The sequence below is a fragment of the Chiloscyllium punctatum genome, chromosome 12 (assembly GCF_047496795.1).
Source record: "Chiloscyllium punctatum isolate Juve2018m chromosome 12, sChiPun1.3, whole genome shotgun sequence".
NCBI lineage: Eukaryota > Metazoa > Chordata > Chondrichthyes > Orectolobiformes > Hemiscylliidae > Chiloscyllium > Chiloscyllium punctatum.
In genome coordinates, this window is record NC_092750.1 from 908,049 (window position 1) to 926,693 (window position 18,645).

At 50.1% G+C, this 18,645-nt stretch overlaps 1 protein-coding gene across 2 annotated transcripts in view; it reads left to right on the top strand.

The window, feature by feature from the left end:
- Positions 1-18,645, top strand: part of LOC140483537 (hyaluronidase-2-like) — a 37,604-nt gene that overhangs the window by 4,275 nt on the left and 14,684 nt on the right. Inside the window, exon 1 of one of the 2 annotated variants that reach the window (XM_072581717.1) lies at positions 14,825-15,003. The exons of the other annotated variant lie outside the window; for it this stretch is intronic. The gene's annotated coding sequence lies outside the window, so the exon portion shown is untranslated. Of the gene's footprint in view, positions 1-14,824; positions 15,004-18,645 lie in introns of those variants that run through there. 2 annotated transcript variants of the gene reach the window in all.

Here is an 18,645-nt window from a genome sequence, read left to right on the forward strand (position 1 = left end):
GACATTCAGAGGGTTAGATAGGATGGACTGTAAGAGCTTTTTTACTTGGATGGTGATGGCTAGCACAAGGGGGCTTTAAATTGAGGAGTGATAGATATAGGACAGATGTCAGAGGTAGGTTCTTTACTCAGAGAGTAGTAGGGGATTGGAATGCCCTGCCTGCAACAGTAGTAGACGCTCCAAGTTTAAGGGCATTTAAATGGTCATTGGATAGGCATATGGACAAAAATGGAATAGTGTAGGTTAGACGGGTTTCAGATTGGTTTCACAGGTCGGCGCAACATCGAGGGCCGAAGGGCCTGTGCTGCCCTGTAATGTACTATGTTCTATATTGTATGTACTCTTGGGACACTGTGTTATTGACCCCGTGCTGTCTTCTCCCCATAAGATTGCTGTTCAGCTGTAATTATTGATGGTGAAAGTTTGCTGACTTGAGACAGTCAGAATTAAAGACAATTATCGCTTAGCCACTGATTACCTGCAGAAATCATACAGAGAGTGATCAGGAACAGGTTGAGATGACATTTTAATCTGCGGGGCCAACTCTTAACTGAAAATTCAGGACTTATTCAATCTGAAGATGAGTTCTTCTCTGTTCACAAGGGTAATTGGCAGTGTGGCCAAACTCATTCTCAGGTTTTCCTTTTCCAATCAACAATTGTGGTCTGGAATGTCTCTGGTCTGATAATATGCTTATTTTCACATCATAGCCTCCATCCCCTAGACATCAGCTCCTACCTTAACCCTGATACTTCACTATAACATTTAGAAACTTTGTGTTAAACCTAATCTGACAATAAGCTTCCAATTACAGACCACATTATCCCTAAATCCATCCACTTTCAACCAAAATATCACCAAGCACCACCTCATCTCAGTTCATCTACTGCTAAGATCTCCTTCAGCCTCTAGACCCCTCCCTAACCCTAACACCTTCCAGTCTTAGAATCCTACACTGTCGGAGGGTCAGTGCTGAGGGAGTGCCACACTGTCAGAGGGTCAGTGCTGAGGGAGTGCCACACTGTCAGAGGGTCAGTGCTGAGGGAGTGCAGCACTGTCAGAGGGTCAATGCTGAGGGAGTGCCACACTGTCATAGGGTCAATACTGAGCAAGTGCCATACTGCACTTTTGAAGGTTCAGTACTGAGGGAGTACCACAAAGTCAGAGGTTCAGTACTCAGGAAGTGCTGTACTGGTAGAGAGTTAGTGCTGAGCGAGTGCCTCATTGTCGGATGGTCAATGCTGAGGGAGTGCCACACTGTTGGAGGTATTCCTTTACAAATGAGATGAACAACTGTAGCCTATTCTATCCTCACATGAAGTTGAGAAGTTCCTCTACATGACAGGGTGAAGTGCTGGGAAATTCTCAGGAGCGTCATGGGGTCGATAACTATCTTCCAACAAAAATCAACAGATTGTGTTCCTTAATTTGTGTTTTTTTGGATCTTGCTGTGTACAAGCTGACGGCTGTGTTTCTAGCAACAATGTCGTTATTTTGAAATATACTTTATTGATAGTATTAATACAGAAGGCACTTTCTGAAACCGAATTCCTCATGAGTGCAGGTTTCCCTCGCAGAACTTGAAGTTGTCCAATTAGCTCATCCAGTGTGGGTTCGGACAGGAAGTGACCAAGAGTTGTTAACTCAGAGCAGCAGGAATTCAAATTCTGTAATCTGATTTCCTGTCAAGTTCATACCGGATGCCTGACTTCCTGCTTTTCAAAGTGACTGGTGCACTTCTTGCCAAAAGCTTCACATTGACACTCCCTGTAGCCTCTGATAACGAATCGATCACTCAACAAATCTCGGAAGAAGCTACACAATTGAATGAAGTAAGAGCTCGCTAATAGTGGAGGACCCTCCCACATTGGGACAGATTTTCCGAAGGCCAGGCAATCCTTCTTCCAGAGTAAAAGGGAGTTGGTTTTGGGGAAATTCCAAATCCCGATCGCAGCAAATCCCGAAGGAATAACGGGAAATTGAATCTTCCGTTGGCTAATTCCTCACTACCTAGAAGCTTCTGAAAGTATCCATTAAAATCGGATAATTGGGGTGATTTTGTTGAAATTAAGTAAACTAGTTACTCAGAAAAAGTTACATTATTGAACACAGTTTCTCAGGAGTTAGCCTGTTGGAGAGATCTCCTACGTATTTCACTCACCGTCAACAACACATCCCCAGAGCAGAGCCTGAGTCCACTCCCCTGGGACTGACCCTAAGAGCAAGATCAGATCCCATCAGGGGTAAAATCCTGACTCCTCATCACATCCCCACCCCGCCAAACTACCTGAAACACTTATCTGTCCCTTTGCATCCTCTCCCACCCTAGCTGTCAGTGTACCCACCTATACCATACATACCTGGCACCTCACCCACCTGGTGCCCTCATACCTGGCACCTCACCCACCTGGTGCCCTCATACCTGGCACCTCACCCACCTGGTGCCCTCATACCAGGCACCTCACCCACCTGGTGCTCTACTTACTTGGTAATGTACCCCCGACCCATGTGGTACCCAGCCCTCCAGTGCTGCAGCACCCCACTCACCTCATGTACTTCCCTGTGTCTGCAGCTGTCAAAGTGTCTGTCAGGACGCTTTAATACCAGAAGGGGCAGCACGGTGGCTCAGTGGTTAGCACCGCTGCCTCACAGCACCAGGAATCTGGGTTTGATTCCAGTCTTGGGTGACTGTCTGTGTGGAGTTTGCACATTCTCCCTGTGTGTGCATGGGTTTCCTCCCACAGCCGAAAAATGTGTAGGTTCGGTGAACTTGACGGTGCTAAAATTGTCCATGTTGTTCAGGGATGTGTGGTTTAGGTGCATTAGTTAGGAGTGACTGTAGGGGAATGGGTCTGGGTAGGTTATTCTGAAGGTTGGAGTGGTCTTGTAGGACCAAATAACCTGTTTCCACACTGTAGGGATTCTGTGAGAAGACAGCAGCTGGCTGTTGGGAGAATGGTTTCCCTCTCCTTCCCCTGATTGTTTTACACCTGTCAGAATGGGAGTATAGCTACTTATTTCTGACAGAGCCCTGAGCAGAGTCTCTCTTCAAAAATGCAGAGCTCCCTTTTCACATAAAAACAAAGAACCAGAGTGACAATCTGCACTCACCTGGAAATCCAACCTAATATATTCCAGGCAGCAATGTTGATCCTTAAAATAAAAGCTGATTACTGACGAGGCTAGAAATCTGAAGCAAATACTAAATGTTGGAGAAACTCAGCAGGTCTGGCAGCACCTCTGGAGACAGAAACAGAGTTAATGCTGTGAGTCCAGGTTTGTAACTATTCCTGTAGTTACTGGACTCAAAATAATACCTTTGTTTGTCTGTTTCTCCATAGATGCCACAAACGTGCTGATATTCTCCAACAAATGAAAACAAAAAGCACTGATGTTTATTTTGATTACTATTTGCCAGCATTGGGAGAAAGTGAGGACTGCAGATGCTGGAGACCAGAGTTGAAAAATGTGGTGCTGGAAAAACACAGCAGGCTAGGTAGCGTCGAGGAGCAGGAGAATCGAAGTTTCGGGCATAAGCCCTTCTTCTTATGCCCAAAACGTCGATTCTCCGGCTCCTCGGATACTGCCTGGCCTGCTGTGTTTTTCCAGCACCACATTTTTCAACCATTTGTCAGCATTGTCTCAGTATCTCAGCCATTGCTGTGCCTGTCACACAAACCTCTTCATTGACCTCATGGGCACAGGTTTTTTGGGAGCTGTCTTTCTGTTGGTTAGTGATTCCCTGGATACAGATTCGCCAGGTACAGGATCTCCATGGGGGAAATGTGGGGTTAGTCCCAACCTCACCATCAAACCAGCAGATAAAAGGGGCGCAGTGGTAGTCTGGCGCACTGACCTCTACACCGCTGAAGCCAAACGCCAACTCGAGGACACCTCTTCCTACTGCTCCCTCGACCATGACCCCACCCCCCATCACCAAACCATCATGTCCCAGACCACACAGAACCTCATCACCTCAGGAGATCTCCCACCCAACCTCCTAGTGCGGGAACCCAGCACTGCCCGGTTCTACCTCCTTCCCAAGATCCACAAGCCTGACCACCCTGGCCGACCCATTGTCTCAGCATGCTCCTGCCCCACTGAACTCATCTCTACCTACCTCGACACTGTCCTATCCCCCCTAGTCCAGGAACTCTCCACATACGTTCGAGACACCACCCACGCCCTCCACCTCCTCCAAGACTTCCATTTCCCCGGCCCCCAATGCCTCATCTTCACCATGGATATCCAATCCCTTTACACCTCCATCTGCCATGACCAGGCCCACCAAACCCTCCATTTTTTCCTCTCCAGACGTCCCCAACAGTATCCTTCCAGCGACACTCTCATTCGTTTGGCCAAACCCTTAACAATTTCTCCTTCGAATCCTCCCACTTCCTCCAGACCAAAGGGGTAGCCATGGGCACATGTATGGGCCCTAGCTATGCCTGTCTCTTTGTTGGCTACGTAGAACAGTTGACTTTCCGTAATTACACCGGCACCACTCCCTACCTCTTCCTCTGCTACATTGATGACTACATTGGCACCACCTTGTGCTCCCGCGAGGAGGTTGAGCAATTTATCAACTTCACCAACACACTCCACCCTGACCTTAAATTTAACTGGACCATCTCTGACACCTCCCTCCCCTTCCTGGACCTCCCCATCTCCATCAATGACAACCGACTTGACACTGACATTTTTTACAAACCCACCGACTCCCACAGCTACCTGGATTTCACCTCTTCCCACACTACCTCTTGCAAAAATGCCATCCCGTATTCCCAATTCTCCGCCTCTGCCATATCTGCTCCCAGGAGGACCAGTTCTACCACAGAACACACCAGATGGCCTCCTTCTTTAGAGACCACAATTTCCCTTCCCAAGTGGTTAAAGATGCCCTCCAACGCATCTCGTCCACATCCCGCACCTCCGCCCTCAAACCCCACCCCTCCAACCGTAACAAGGACAGAACACCCCTGGTGCTCACCTTCCACCCTACCAACCTTCGCATAAACCAAATCATCTGCCGACATTTCTGCCACCTCCAAAAAGAACCCACCACCAGGGATATATTTCCCTCCCCACCCCTTTCCGCCTTCTGCAAAGACCATTCCCTCTCTGACTACCTGGTCAGGTCCACGCCTCGCTACAACCCACCCTCCCATCCTGCCACCTTCCCTTGCCACCGCAGGAAGTGTAAAACCTGCACCCACACCTCCTCCCTCACCTCTATCCAAGGCCCTAAAGGAGCCTTCCAGATCCATCAAAGTTTTACCTGCACATCCACTAATATCATTTATTGTATCCGTTGCTCCCGATGCGGTCTCCTCTACATTGGGGAGACTGGGCGCCTCTTAGCAGAACTCATTAGGGAACATCTCCGGGACACCCGCACCGATCAACCACACCGCCCCGTGGCCCAACATTTCAACTCCCCCTCCCACTCTGCCGAGGACATGGAGGTCCTGGGCCTCCTTCACCGCCGCTCCCTCACCACCAGACGCCTGGAGGAAGAACGCCTCATCTTCCACCTTGGAACAATTTAGTAAAGGGAGGTCATGCCTGACAAACCTGTTGGAATTTTTTGAAGAGGTAACAAGTAGGTTAGACCAGGGGAACCCAGTGGATGTGGTCTATCTGGACTTTCAAAAGGCCTTTGATAAGGTGCCACACGGGAGACTGCTGAGCAAGGTGAGGGCCCATGGTGTTCGAGGTGAGCTGCTGGGATGGATTGAGGATTGGCTATCTAACAGAAGGCAGAGAGTTGGGATAAAAGGTTCTTTTTCAGAATGGCAGCCAGTGACGAGCGGTGTCCCGCAGGGTTCGGTGCTGGGGCCACAGCTGTTCGCATTATATATTAATGATTTGGATGAGGGAACCGGGGGCATTCTAGCGAAGTTTGCCGATGATACAAAGTTAGGTAGACAGGCAGGTAGTACTGAGGAAGTGGGGAGGCTACAGAAGGATCTAGACAGGTTGGGAGAGTGGTCCAGGAAATGGCTGATGGAATTTAACGTGAGCAAGTGCGAGGTCTTGCACTTTGGCAAAAAGAATATAGGAATGGACTACTTTCTAAATGGTGAGAAACTTAATAAAGCCAAAGCACAAAGGGATCTGGGAGTGCTAGTCGAGGATTCTCTCAAGGTAAACATGCAGGTTGAGTCTGTGATTAAGAAAGCGAATGCAATGTTGTCTCTTATCTCAAGAGGGTTGGAATATAAAAGCAGAGATGTACTACTAAGACTTTATAAAGCTCTGGTTAGGCCCCATTTGGAGTACTGTGTCCAGTTTTGGTCCCCACACCTCAGGAAGGACATACTGGCACTGGAACGTGTCCAGCGGAGATTCACACGGATGATCCCTGGAATGACAGGTCTAGCATATGAGGAACGGCTGAGGATACTGGGATTGTATTCGTTGGAGTTTAGAAGATTAAGGGGAGATCTAATAGAGACGTACAAAATAATACATGGCTTTGAAAAGGTGGATGCTAGAAAATTGTTTCTGTTAGGCGAGGAGACTAGGACCCGTGGACACAGCCTTAGAATTAGAGGGGGTCATTTCAGAACGGAAATGCGGAGACATTTCTTCAGCCAGAGAGTGGTGGGCCTGTGGAATTCATTGCCACGGAGTGCAGTGGAAGCCGGGACGCTAAATGTCTTCAAGGCCGAGATTGATAGGTTCTTGTTGTCTAGAGGAATTAAGGGCTACGGGGAGAACGCTAGCAAGTGGAGCTGAAATGCGCATCAGCCATGATTGAATGGCGGAGTGGACTCGATGGGCCGAATGGCCTTACTTCCACTCCTATGTCTTATGGTCTTATGGTCTTATAATTCACCCCCAAGGCATCAATGTGGACTTTAACAGTTTCCTCATTTCCCCTTGCCCCACCTCACCCTAGTTCCAAACTTCCAGCTCAGCACTGTCCCCATGACTTGTCCGGACTTGTCCTACCTGCCTATCTCCTTTTCCACCTATCCACTCCACCCTCTCCTCCCTGACCTATCACCTTCATCCCCTCCCCCACTCACCTATTGTACTCTATGCTACTTTCTCCCCGCCCCCACCCTCCTCTAGCTTATCTCTCCACGCTTCAGGCTCTCTGCCTTTATTCCTGATGAAGGGCTTTTGCCCGAAACGTCGATTTCGCTGCTCCTTGGATGCTGCCTGACCTGCTGTGCTCTTCCAGCACCACTAATCCAGAATCTGGTTTCCAGCATCTGCAGTCATTGTTTTTACCTCGAAATGTGGGGTTAGACAACAACCTCCCAGAATGACAATGTTTTCTGGTATCAGGAGTGGTCTCCCTTTCTGACTCCAAGGGGAGACTGATGGCCACTCAGTCCCTGCTGTGTTCCCCAGACTATAATTACAAACTCCTTGCTGACTCTATACTCATTCCAATCTTGTACCAAAAATCAACAGTTTCAACAGGGCAAATTCTGAAACTGAATTCAATAAAATCAAATAACTTATCAGCTGTGAACAGAGAATTACCTTAAAATGTGCCAATTAAAGGTAACTGATTGTTTAATGTCACTCATTAATCAGGAGAAAGAAAATCAGAAAGCAAACATCAAACTGAGCTCTCTGGGCGACAGTGACTTCCATCCTGTGCAGTGTGCTGGTTCTTTAATGCATTGTGTGATGCCAGTGACTAGGGTAATGCCCTGATGATTGAATTGAATTGAACTCATTGTCACATGTACCAAGGCACAGTGAAAAGCTTTGTCTTGCAAGAAATACAGGCAGATCACATAGTTAAATAGCATAGATAAGTAATAGGTAAACAGCAGCAAAACAAAATCAAAGGTACAGACTAATGCTGAGTTTGTGAGTCCATTCAGTATTCTAACAACAGTAGGGTAGGAACTCTTTTGAAGCTGGCTGGTGCGTGTGTTCAGGCTTCTGTACCTTCTCCCCGATGGTAGAGGTTGTAGAAAAACATTGTCAGGGTGGGATGGATCTTTGAGAATGCTGGTGGCCTTTCCTTGACAGTTCTCTCCACGCTTCAGGCTCACTGCCTTTATTCCTGATGAAGGGCTTTTGCCCGAAACGTCGATTTCGAAGCTACTTGGATGCTGCCTGAACTGCTGTGCTCTTCCAGCACCACTAATCCAGAATCTGGTTTCCAGCATCTGCAGTCATTGTTTTTACCTCCTTTATTTCCTTGACAGTGAGCCTAGTAGATGGATTCTGTAGATGGGAGGTTAGTCTTTGTGATTGTCCGGGCCGAGTTCACCACTATCTGTAACCATCTCCGATCTTGAATGGTACAGTTGCCATACCAGGTAGTGATACATCCAGACAGATGGCGCACCTATAAAAGTTGGCAAGGGTATTCGCTATCATGCCAAATTTCTTCAGCTGCCTGAGGAAGAGATATTATTGAGCCTTTGTAACCAGTGCGTCCACATGAAGAGTCCAAGAAAGCTTGTTGTGAATGACCACTCCCAGGTGCTTGACACTCTCCACTCGTTTCACCTCTGTGCTGTTAATGTGTAGATGAAGCCCCCACTGGTCCACCAGCTGCGCCATATGTGTAAACATGTTGATTCCATCACCAACATAGTACAAAAAGATGTAACTGGCTATTACAGAATCACAGTGCAGAAGTTGGTCATTCAGCCCATTAACTATTATCTAGTGCTAATCTCCTGCCTTTTCCCCATTCTCTACACTTCATTACTGCTCAAAAAAATCCAATACCATGTTGAGCATCCTAATTAAACCTGTCTCCATCAATCCAGAACAAAAGAAATACCCACCAGGCCTCTTCAATCAATTCAAAATAATCCATTTATTAGAAACAAAACTTATTCTAAAGGCAAGTGGCAAACTCAGGTTAACACCTAAATTATCATCCAATATTATGAGTTTATCCCCTTAATCACACGCTTTGACACACACACACGTAACACAAAAATGCACAACTCTGCAGAGATGAGGGGATTTTTAAAACAATAAAAAAAGAGGTGAAACAATTCCTGCTGGCAAAAGGTCTCGAAATAAGAGCAAGATGATTTCTCTCGTCCACTAATTTCCTGCTGATGAAGATAAAATGATGACAGTTGTAGATTGATGATAGGTGTCTAGTTCAACCAACCAACTGGATTGGATCTTTGAGAATTGATCTCGTCCACTTAGAAGGATGTCAGGAGAGGGTCTAAACCACCTTTGTGGTGTTTTTTGTGGAACAGAACGCTAAGCCTGTTAAGCAACCATTAACATAAGGAGCCCTACACCTGTCATAACTAGGTTTCTCAGTTATTAAGGCAATAAACCTCTTATTTTCATTCTTCGAAAGTTTTACTTAACCATTTCTTCAAGTCACTTAATTTTTAATCAAAAGTGGGAAATCCACAGCACTTCTGTTAGCTTCATTTACAAGTCACGTTGTGAAATTCACTTTGATGCAGAGATAGTCCAACACCTTCCTGTTTCTTTTCCAGATAGTCCTTATAGATAAATAAGTATTCCCAACTGTTATAAACAAACCCTCAATAATAAGTTTAACAAGACAATTAATCAAACCTCATAAAGGAATATTGTGTTACTGGAAAAAATCATAAAAGACTGTTCTTCATCAAATTTCTTCATTTGTTCATTTATAAATACCAACTTAGCAATAGAAGCATCATACTCAATGAGCTCTCACTGCACCCTCTCTAGTGCCTTCCCTTAACCCCAGTTTGACTAGGATCTGGTTAGAGAATGGTCCCTTTATTGCTCAATAGATTATCTGCAGGGTGAGCCACAGATCATGAGATTTCAAGGTGCAGTTACTATGTTGACAGGGGGTGTGTTTTTAAAGTATCTACAGGGTTGAGGGGAAACTGTGATGATCAGAGAGTACAGTCCAGCTCAGAGAATGCTGATTCCAGTAAGTCCAGGTCCAACTTTTCCTCCAACTCAAAGCTCAGAACTGTGTACAGTTCTGGTTGCCACATTACCAAAAGGATGTGGACGCTTTGGAGAGGGTGCAGAGACATGAAGAGAGGTTGAGTAGGTTAGGTTTATTTTCATTAGAAAAAAGGAGACTGAGGGGGGACCTGATTGAGGTTTACAAAATGATGAAGGGTACAGACAGGGTGGATAGAGACAAGCTTTTTCCCAGGGTGAAGGATTCAAGAACGAGAGGTCATGCTTTCAAAGTGAGAGGTGAAAAGTTTAAAGGGGATACATGCAGCAAGTACTTCACACAGAGGGTGATGGGTGTTTGGAACGTGTTGCCAGCAGAGGTGGTAGAGGCAGGCACGGTAGATTCATTTAAGATGCATCTGGACAGATGCATGAGTAGGTGGGGAGCAGAGGGATACAGATGGTTAGGAATTGGGCAATAGGTTTAGACACTGGATTTGGATTGGCTCAGGCATGAAAGGCTGAAGGGCCTGTTCCTAGGCTGTAAATTTTCTTTGCTCTCAGTGCCACCACTAAACTCTGATACCATAAGGCTACAGTTTTCACTGGACAAAAGTGAGAGACAGGGCTAGTAATCACCAATTGCTCCTTTCACTGAGTCCACTCCACTTGAAAGGGACTTAGATTTTACAGCTGGAAAAGAATCCTACCAATAACTAGTCATCTCCAAGAAACTGACCCATCACCTTAAAAAGACCATAAGGTTTAAGAGCAGCCCATCAAGTCTGTTCAAGGGGAAGGGTAGTACTATTGGCTAAGGAGGGCATTGCAGTGCTGAATAAAGAGGACATCTAATAATTCTTTAAAAATGAAATTGATACATGTTGCCACACCACCTCAGCAGTATGTGATACCATTGTCGGAATTCACATCAATAAAATTTCATTTTATTTTATCAAAAAAAGGGATGTCCCAGAAGGTTAAATGACCGAATCAATTTGGTTACCGCTAAACAAAAAATGGTATAGTGTATAGACCACCACCAAGTGGAAAGGATATAGAGATCTCATCTGAAGGGCAATCCCAGAGAGATGCTAACATTGATGGGGAACTTCAACTACCCAAATAAAGACCCAACTGGGATAAATATTCTTCGATTGCGTTTGGAAGCATTTCCTACTGCACCATGAGTCCATTTCAACACAGAAGGATGCTTTGTTGGACCAGGTCCTTGGGAATGAGGTGGACCAAGTGGATCAAGTACTAGTTAGAAAACATTTAGGAGACAGTGATAGTTGTATCATAAGGTTCAGGAGGATGAATGAGAGTGACAATGGACAACCCAGAGTAAGAAAAATCAATTGGTGGAGATTGGATTTTGCAGGTGAGAACAAATCTAGGCAAGATTGACTGGAATGAGAGATTGATGGAAGAACTGTACATAAGCATTGGGCTACCTTCAAAGAGGGGAGGGGGGGGGGTAAGGGAGGTTGCTGGGTGAGAGGTGAGGCCACGTCCAAGGGTATGAGGAGTTGGTACTGGTGGAGGGGGAGATGGCGAGTGGGGGTGGGTGTAGATCCTCGGGGAGGGTGGGGGTGGCTGTAGGACCCTGGGAGGTGAAGGGTGGGTGAGAGTCCCTGGGGGGGGTTAAAGGGTGGATATAGGTCCTAGGGGAGGTGGAGGGTGATAGTAGAGGTGGGTGTAGGTCCGGGAGAGGTGGAGGATGGGGGAGGGTGTAGATCCCAAGGGATGGTGGGTGTGGGTGTAGGTCTCAGGGGAGGTGGAGGATGGGTGTGGGTTCCAGAGGAGGTGGAGGGTACATGTGGGTCTCAGGGGAGGTGGAGGATGGGTGTAGGTCCTGGGGAGGTTGAGGGTGGGTGTGGGTCTCAGGGGAGGTGGAGGGTGGGTGAGGGTCCCAGGGGGAAGTGGAGGGTGGGTGAGGGTCCCGGGGGGAAGTGGAGGGTAGGTATGAGTCCTGGGATGGGAGGGGGGGAACTGGAGGGAGGGTGAGGGTCCCAGGGTGATGTGGAGGGTGGGTGAGGGTCCCAGGGTGGGAGAGTGGAGGGTAGTTGTGGGTCCCGGGGTGTGGAGTGGAGGGTAGGTGAGAGTCCCGGGGGTGGGGGGATGAAGTGGAGGGTGGGTGAGAGTCCCGGGGGATGTGGAGGGTTGGTGAGGGTCCGGGGAGAGGTGAAGGGTGGGTGAGGGTCCCCGGGGGGGTGGGGAGGAGTGGGGTCCCGGGGAGAGGTGGAGGGTGGGTGAGGGTCCCGGGGAGAGGTGGAGGATGGGTGAGGGTCCCGAGGAGAGGTGGAGTGTGGGTGAGGGTCCCGAGGAGAGGTGGAGGGTGGGTGAGGGTCCCGGGGAGAGGTGGAGGGTGGGTGAGGGTCGAGGGGAAAGGTGGGGGGGGGGGGGGCGATGGTCCCAGGGAGAGGTGGAGGGTGGGTGAGGGACCCGGGGAGAGGTGGAGGGTGAGTGAGGGTCCCGGGGAGAGGTGGAGGGTGGGTGAGGGTCCCGGGGAGAGGTGGAGGGTGGGTGAGGGTCCCGGGGACAGGTGGAGGGTGGGTGAGGGTCCCGGGGAGAGGTGGAGGGTGGGAGTGTGTCCCGGGGGGAGTGGTGGAGGGTGGTTGTGTGTCCTGGAGGGGAGGTGGAGGGTGGCTGAGGGTTCCGGGGAGTGGTGGAGGGTGGGAGCGTGTCCCGGGGGGAGTGGTGGAGGGTGGCTGTGTATCCTGGGGGGGAGGTGGAGGGTGGGTGAGGGTCCCGGGGAGTGGTGGAGGGTGGGAGTGTGTCCCGGGGGGAGTGGTGGATGGTGGTTGTGTGTCCTGGGGGGGGGGGAGGTGGAGGGTGGGTGAGGGTCCCGGTGAGAGGTGGACGGTGGGTGAGGGTCCCGGGGAGAGGTGGAGGGTGGGAGAGGTGGAGGGTGGGTGAGAGTCCCGGGGAAGGGAGGAGGGTGAGTGAGGGTCCCGGGGAGAGGTGGAGGGTGGGTGAGGGTCCCGGGGAAGGGAGGAGGGTGAGTGAGGGTCCCGGGGAGAGGTGGAGGGTGGGTGAGGGTCCCATGGAGAGGTAGAGGGTGAGTGAGGGTCCCGGGGAGAGGTGGAGGGTGGGTGAGGGTCCCAGGGAGAGGTGGAGGGTGAGTGAGGGTCCCGGGGAGAGGTGGAGGGTGGGTGAGGGTCCCGGGGGGGAGGTGGAGGGTGGGTGTGGGTCCTGGTGAGAGGTGGAGGGTAGGTGAGGGTCCCAGGGGGTGGTGGTGGGTGGGTGAGGGTCCCGGTGGGGGGAGGGGAGGTGGAGGGTGGGTGAGTGTCCCGGGAGGGGGTGAGGTGGAGGGTGGGTGAGGGTCCCGGGTGGGGGGTGGCAAGAGGTGGAGTGTGGGTGAGTGTCCAAGGGTGGGGGTGAGGTGGAGGGTGGGTGAGGGTCCCATGGAGAGGTGGAGGGTGAGTGAGGGTCCCGTGGAGGGTGGGTGTGGGTGAGGGTCCCGGTGAGAGGTGGAGGGTGGGTGAGGGTCCCAGGGGGAGGTGGAGGGTATTTGAGGGTCCCAGTGAGAGGTGGAAGGTGGGTGAGGGTCCCAGGGAGAGGTGGAGGGTGGGTGAGGGTCCCAGTGAGAGGTGGAGGGTGGGTGAGGGTCCCGGCGGGGGTGAGGGTCCCGGGGAGAGGTGGAGGGTGAGTGAGGGTCCCAGGGAGAGGTGGAGGGTGAGTGAGGGTCCTGGGGAGAGGTGGAGGGTGAGTGAGGGTCCCATGGAGAGGTAGAGGGTGAGTGAGGGTCCCATGGAGAGGTGGAGGGTGAGTGAGGGTCCCGGGGAGAGGTGGAGGGTGAGTGAGGGTCCCATGGAGAGGTAGAGGGTGAGTGAGGGTCTCAGGGAGAGGTGGAGGGTGAGTGAGGGTCCCGGGGAGAGGTGGAGGGTGGGTGACGGTTCCGGGGAGAGGTGGAGGGTGAGTGAGGGTCCCATGGAGAGGTAGAGGGTGAGTGAGGGTCCCAGGGAGAGGTGGAGGGTGAGTGAGGGTCCCGGGGAGAGGTGGAGGGTGAGTGAGGGTCCCATGGAGAGGTAGAGGGTGAGTGAGGGTCCCAGGGAGAGGTAGAGGGTGAGTGAGGGTCCCAGGGAGAGGGGGAGGGTGAGTGAGGGTCCCAGGGAGAGGGGGAGGGTGAGTGAGGGTCCCGGGGAGAGGTGGAGGGTGGGTGAGGGTCCCAGGGAGAGGTGGAGGGTGGTAGAGGGAGGGTGAGGATACCGGGTGGGGGGTGAGGTGGAGGGTGGGTGAGTGTCCCGGGTGGGGGTGAGGTGGAGGGCGGGTGAGGGTCCCGGGTGGAGGTGGAGGGTGGGTGTGGGTCCCGGGTGGAGGTGGAGGGTGGGTGTGGGTCACAGGGAGAGGGTCCCAGGGAGAGGTGGAGGGTGGGTGACGGTCCTGGTGAGAGGTGGAGGGTGGGTGAGGGTTCGGGGGGGGGGGGGGGGGGAGTGAGGTGGAGGGTGGGTGAGGGTCCCGGGGGGGGGGGGGGGGGGGTGAGGTGGAGGGTGGGTGAGGGTCCTGGGGAGAGGTGGTGGTTGGGTAAGGGTCCCGGTGGGAGGGGGGGAGGTGGAGGGAGGGTGAGGGTACCCGGTGGGAGGGGGTGAGGTGGAGGGTGGGTGAGTGTCCCGAGTGGGGGTGAGGTGGGGGGTGGGTGTGGGTCCCGGGGGAGGGGGGAGGTGGAGGGGGGTGAGGGTACCGGGTGGGGGTGAGTGTGGGTCCCGGGGGAGGGGGTGAGGTGGAGGGTGGGTGAGTGTCCCGAGTGGGGGTGAGGTGGGGGGTGGGTGTGGGTCCCGGTGGAGGGGGGTCGTGTTGAGTGAGGGTGTGGTGTTGAAGTGGGCCTGGGGCGGGTCCCGTGGTGGGGGTTGGGGAGCTGGGGAGAGGTCGGTCCTGGGGAAGGTGGGTGTGTGAGGGGCGGGAGCAGCAGCCGGGGGATGGGCCGAGGGGCGGCGGGGGCTCAGGCCCGGGCCCGGGGAGGCGGAGGGGCTGCAGTTCAGGTCGGTGCCGGCGGCCGGAGGGCGGCTGCTGCTGCTGCTTCACGGAAGTGGATTTAAATCGATCTCCGGCCTGAGGCCGCCGTGTGGCCTCGTGTTCCGGCCGCGGACGGGGGGGAGCTGCACCGAGAAACAGGAGGAAACAACTGGATACAAAGTAAGAGGAAAACTGATACAAAATAACAGAGAACAATGGAAACTGAGACAAAGTAACAGAATCCAAGAGAGAAACATGATGTAAAACAACAGACAGACAGAGAGAGAATGACAGGGAGGGGAGGGGAGGGGAGGGTAACAAGGACAGGGACATAGATTGCGAGGGAGAGACGGTGGGGGAGTGTGTGTGAGAGAGAGAGTGTGGGACGGACAGGGAGACAGAGAGTGACAGGGATAGAAGGAGAAGGATGGAGACACAGAATGTGACAGGAACAGAAGGAAAATGACAGAGGCAGACACAGGAACAGGGAGAGATAGAAAGACAAAACAGCTAGAAACGAAGACACTGAGAGATGGGGACATGGAAAGAAAGACAGCGAGAGATAGGGCGCGGGAGAGAGACTGAGACAGCAAGAAAGAGGGACAGAGAGTATCTTAGTCATAGCAGCGACTGATAAGTAGCCCAGCCACTAACCAAACCCATGGCAAATTCCGGAGAAACCTTTCTCTCCCTAAACTTTGTTTAGAAAATTATTAGGACATATTTAAAAACAGTTCAATTTGAAATTTGCAAACTTCTTCCCACAGAGACTGGGGAGAATGTGAACATGCTCCAAATGTGGGTAACCAGTTGAATGCTGTGGATGGTGTTCAGAGTGATGCAGGTTAAACATTACAGGGAAGGAAGGATGGCAGGATGTAGTGACAACTTGTGGTGAACTAAGGACTGATGAGGTTTGTGGGAAGCAGGCTCATTCATATGGACCTGGTGAGCCAAATGGCCATGGCTGAGCTGGATTTTAGTTACATTAGAGAAATAAACTGTCACAAGATTACAAATACTTGAGAGAAGCCATTCAATTGATTGTGCCCATCCTAGCTGCTTGAAATAACTTTCCAAACAATCTCACTGTTAGCCTCCACTCGGGTTTCATGCTGGAAATCTAGCACCACTATTGGAGTCATCACAAAAATTAAAAAGATTTTATAGAGGTATAGAGACTTCTGATTTTCCTATTGTTTAGACCCAGGTTGACAGAAAGAACAGACCAGGTTTCTGCAATTAAAAAGAATGACTATTTATCATAACTAGACTCTAGCTACAGGTAAATGGTTATAAACCATTGACATGCGACTGTACTAATTAAACTCTAATCCCCTACACAGACTGACACTGTTAGACGTTCCTGTGCAGCATTTCAAGTAGCTGCCCCAGGTACTTAATAACACACTGGATAATTATTTTGTTCATTTGCTTGAAGCCTGTGTTCACTGCTCCCCCACTGACTCTTAGAGATGCCTTGGAAATAAGGAAGAACAATAAAACTTCAATTTTTAAGCAGCTCCCTCGAACATAGAGTCATAGAGATGTACAGCATAGAAACAACCTGTCCGTGCCGACCAGATATCCCAACCCAATCTAGTCCCACCTGCTAGCACCCGGCCCATATCCCTCCAAACCCTTCCTATTCATATACCCATCCAAATGTCTCTTAAATGTTGCAATTGTATCAGCCTCCACCACTTCCTCTGGCAGTTCATTCCATACACGTACCACCCTCTGCATGAAAAAGTTGCCCCTTAGGTCTCTCTTATATCTTTCCCCTCTCACCCTAAACCTATGCCCTCTAGTTCTGGACTCTCCGACCCCAGGGAAAAGCCTTTGCCTATTTATCCTATCCATGCCCCTCATAATTTTGTAAACCACTCTAAGGAGTGTGATCCCAGCTTGATCAAGTTTTTTAGAGTTGGCAACAAAGATAATTGAGGGAAAAGCAGTTGCCGTTGTCTACATGGACCTCAGTAAAATCTCTGACAAGGTCACTTATGGCAGTCTGGTATAAAAGGTGAAGTCACATGTTATCAGGGTGAGCTGGCAAGATGGATACAGAACTAAAGTAGTCATCGGAGACAGGGTAGAAGTCCCAGCAGTAGAAGGATGCTTTTCAGAATGGAAGGTTATGACTTGTGGTGTTCCACAGAGATCAGTGCTGGGACCTCTGCTGTTTGTGATCTACATAAATAATTTGGAGGAAAACATAATTAGTAACTTGCGGATGATACAAAGATTGTTGGAGTTGCAGATAGTGAGGAGGATTGTCAGAGAATATACCAAGGTATCGATCAGTCAAAGGCATGAGCAAAAAAATGGCATATGGAGTGTAATCTGGACAAATGTGAGGTGACGCACTTTGGAAGGTCAAGTGTAGGTGGAAATTTTTAAAGGGAATGGTAGAGCTCTTGGGAGTATTTATGTGCAGGCCCACAGACCACTGAAGGTAGATATAGTAATAAAAGGCCTATGATATGTTTGCCTTCATTGGAAGGGGCATTGAGTATAAGGATAGACAAGTTATGCTGCAGCTTTATAGAATTTTAGTTAGGCCACAGTTGGAATATTGTGTACAGTTCTGGTCACCACACTACTAGCAGGATGTGGATGCTTTGGAGAGGATGCAGAAAAGGTTTATCAGGATGTTGCCTTGAATGGCGGATTTTAGCTAAGAAGAAACGGAATGCAGAAGGTTGAGGAAAGACCTGATAGAAGTTTATAAGATTGTGAATGGCATGGATAGAGTGGAAAGTATGAAGCCTTTTCCATGGTGGAAGGGCCAATTACTAGGGCCACGGGTTCAAGGTGCAGGGGTGGGGGGTAAGTTTAACTGCGATGTGCGAGCCACATTTTTCACACAAAGGGTGGTGAGTGGCTGGAAGGTACTACCAGAGGAGGGGGTGGAAGCAGACACAATGGCAGCATTGAAGAAACATTTAGATGAATATATGACTAGGTAGGAATAGAGGGATACAGATCCTGTAAGTGAAGACAGTTTTAATGTGGAAGGACAAAATGTGTAGGTGCAGGCTCAGAGGGCAGAAGTGCCTGCTCCTGTGTTGTATTGTTCTTTGTCCTTCCCAGTTTTTCTATTTTGTTGAATTCCTTCATTTTAGTATTACCTGAGTCAATCGTTTCTCTGAGGCATTAAAACGTAGTGCCGATAACTTAATACAATATACCAGCTGGAGTTTAACTGATGTTTAATAAGGGGTTTGACATATTGATTAAGATGCCAGTCACTGATAAGGTTTTACATTTGAGCAAGGTCATTCAGTCATGTGACCCCGAGCTTTGTCAAAGGAGACTTTACCAAATGTCCTGTAGCCAGTGAGAAGTTTCTTTATTCATTTACTCACAGGATGAAGGCATCGCTGGCCAGGCTGTTGAGGTATTTAAGGAGGGAATTGCTGATCTTAGGATCCAGGCAGTTGGAGGCAGGGTAACAAGGGACGTGCATTAAAACCAGGGATGCTCAAGAGACCAGAATTGGAGAATCCAGAAGGTTGTGAGAGTGGAGACGGTATTGGGTAAGAGGACTTGGGGTGGAGTGTGTGGTTCTAATTAGTACTTCCCCAATCTCCATAAACCAAGCAGGTGACATCAGTGTTCCCTTTGAGCGGATTAACGGAATCATTGCATGTTCCGACCTCCCACCAACATGGTTTCCATCTTTTCAAATGATTTACGCGTGGACTACGCACTTCAAGAAGGCAGAACCTTCTCGCGAGCAACCAGGGACGGGCAATAAATGCTGGCCCAGCCAGTGATGCCCATGTCCAATGAAGTATCAGGAATGAATTAAACTCT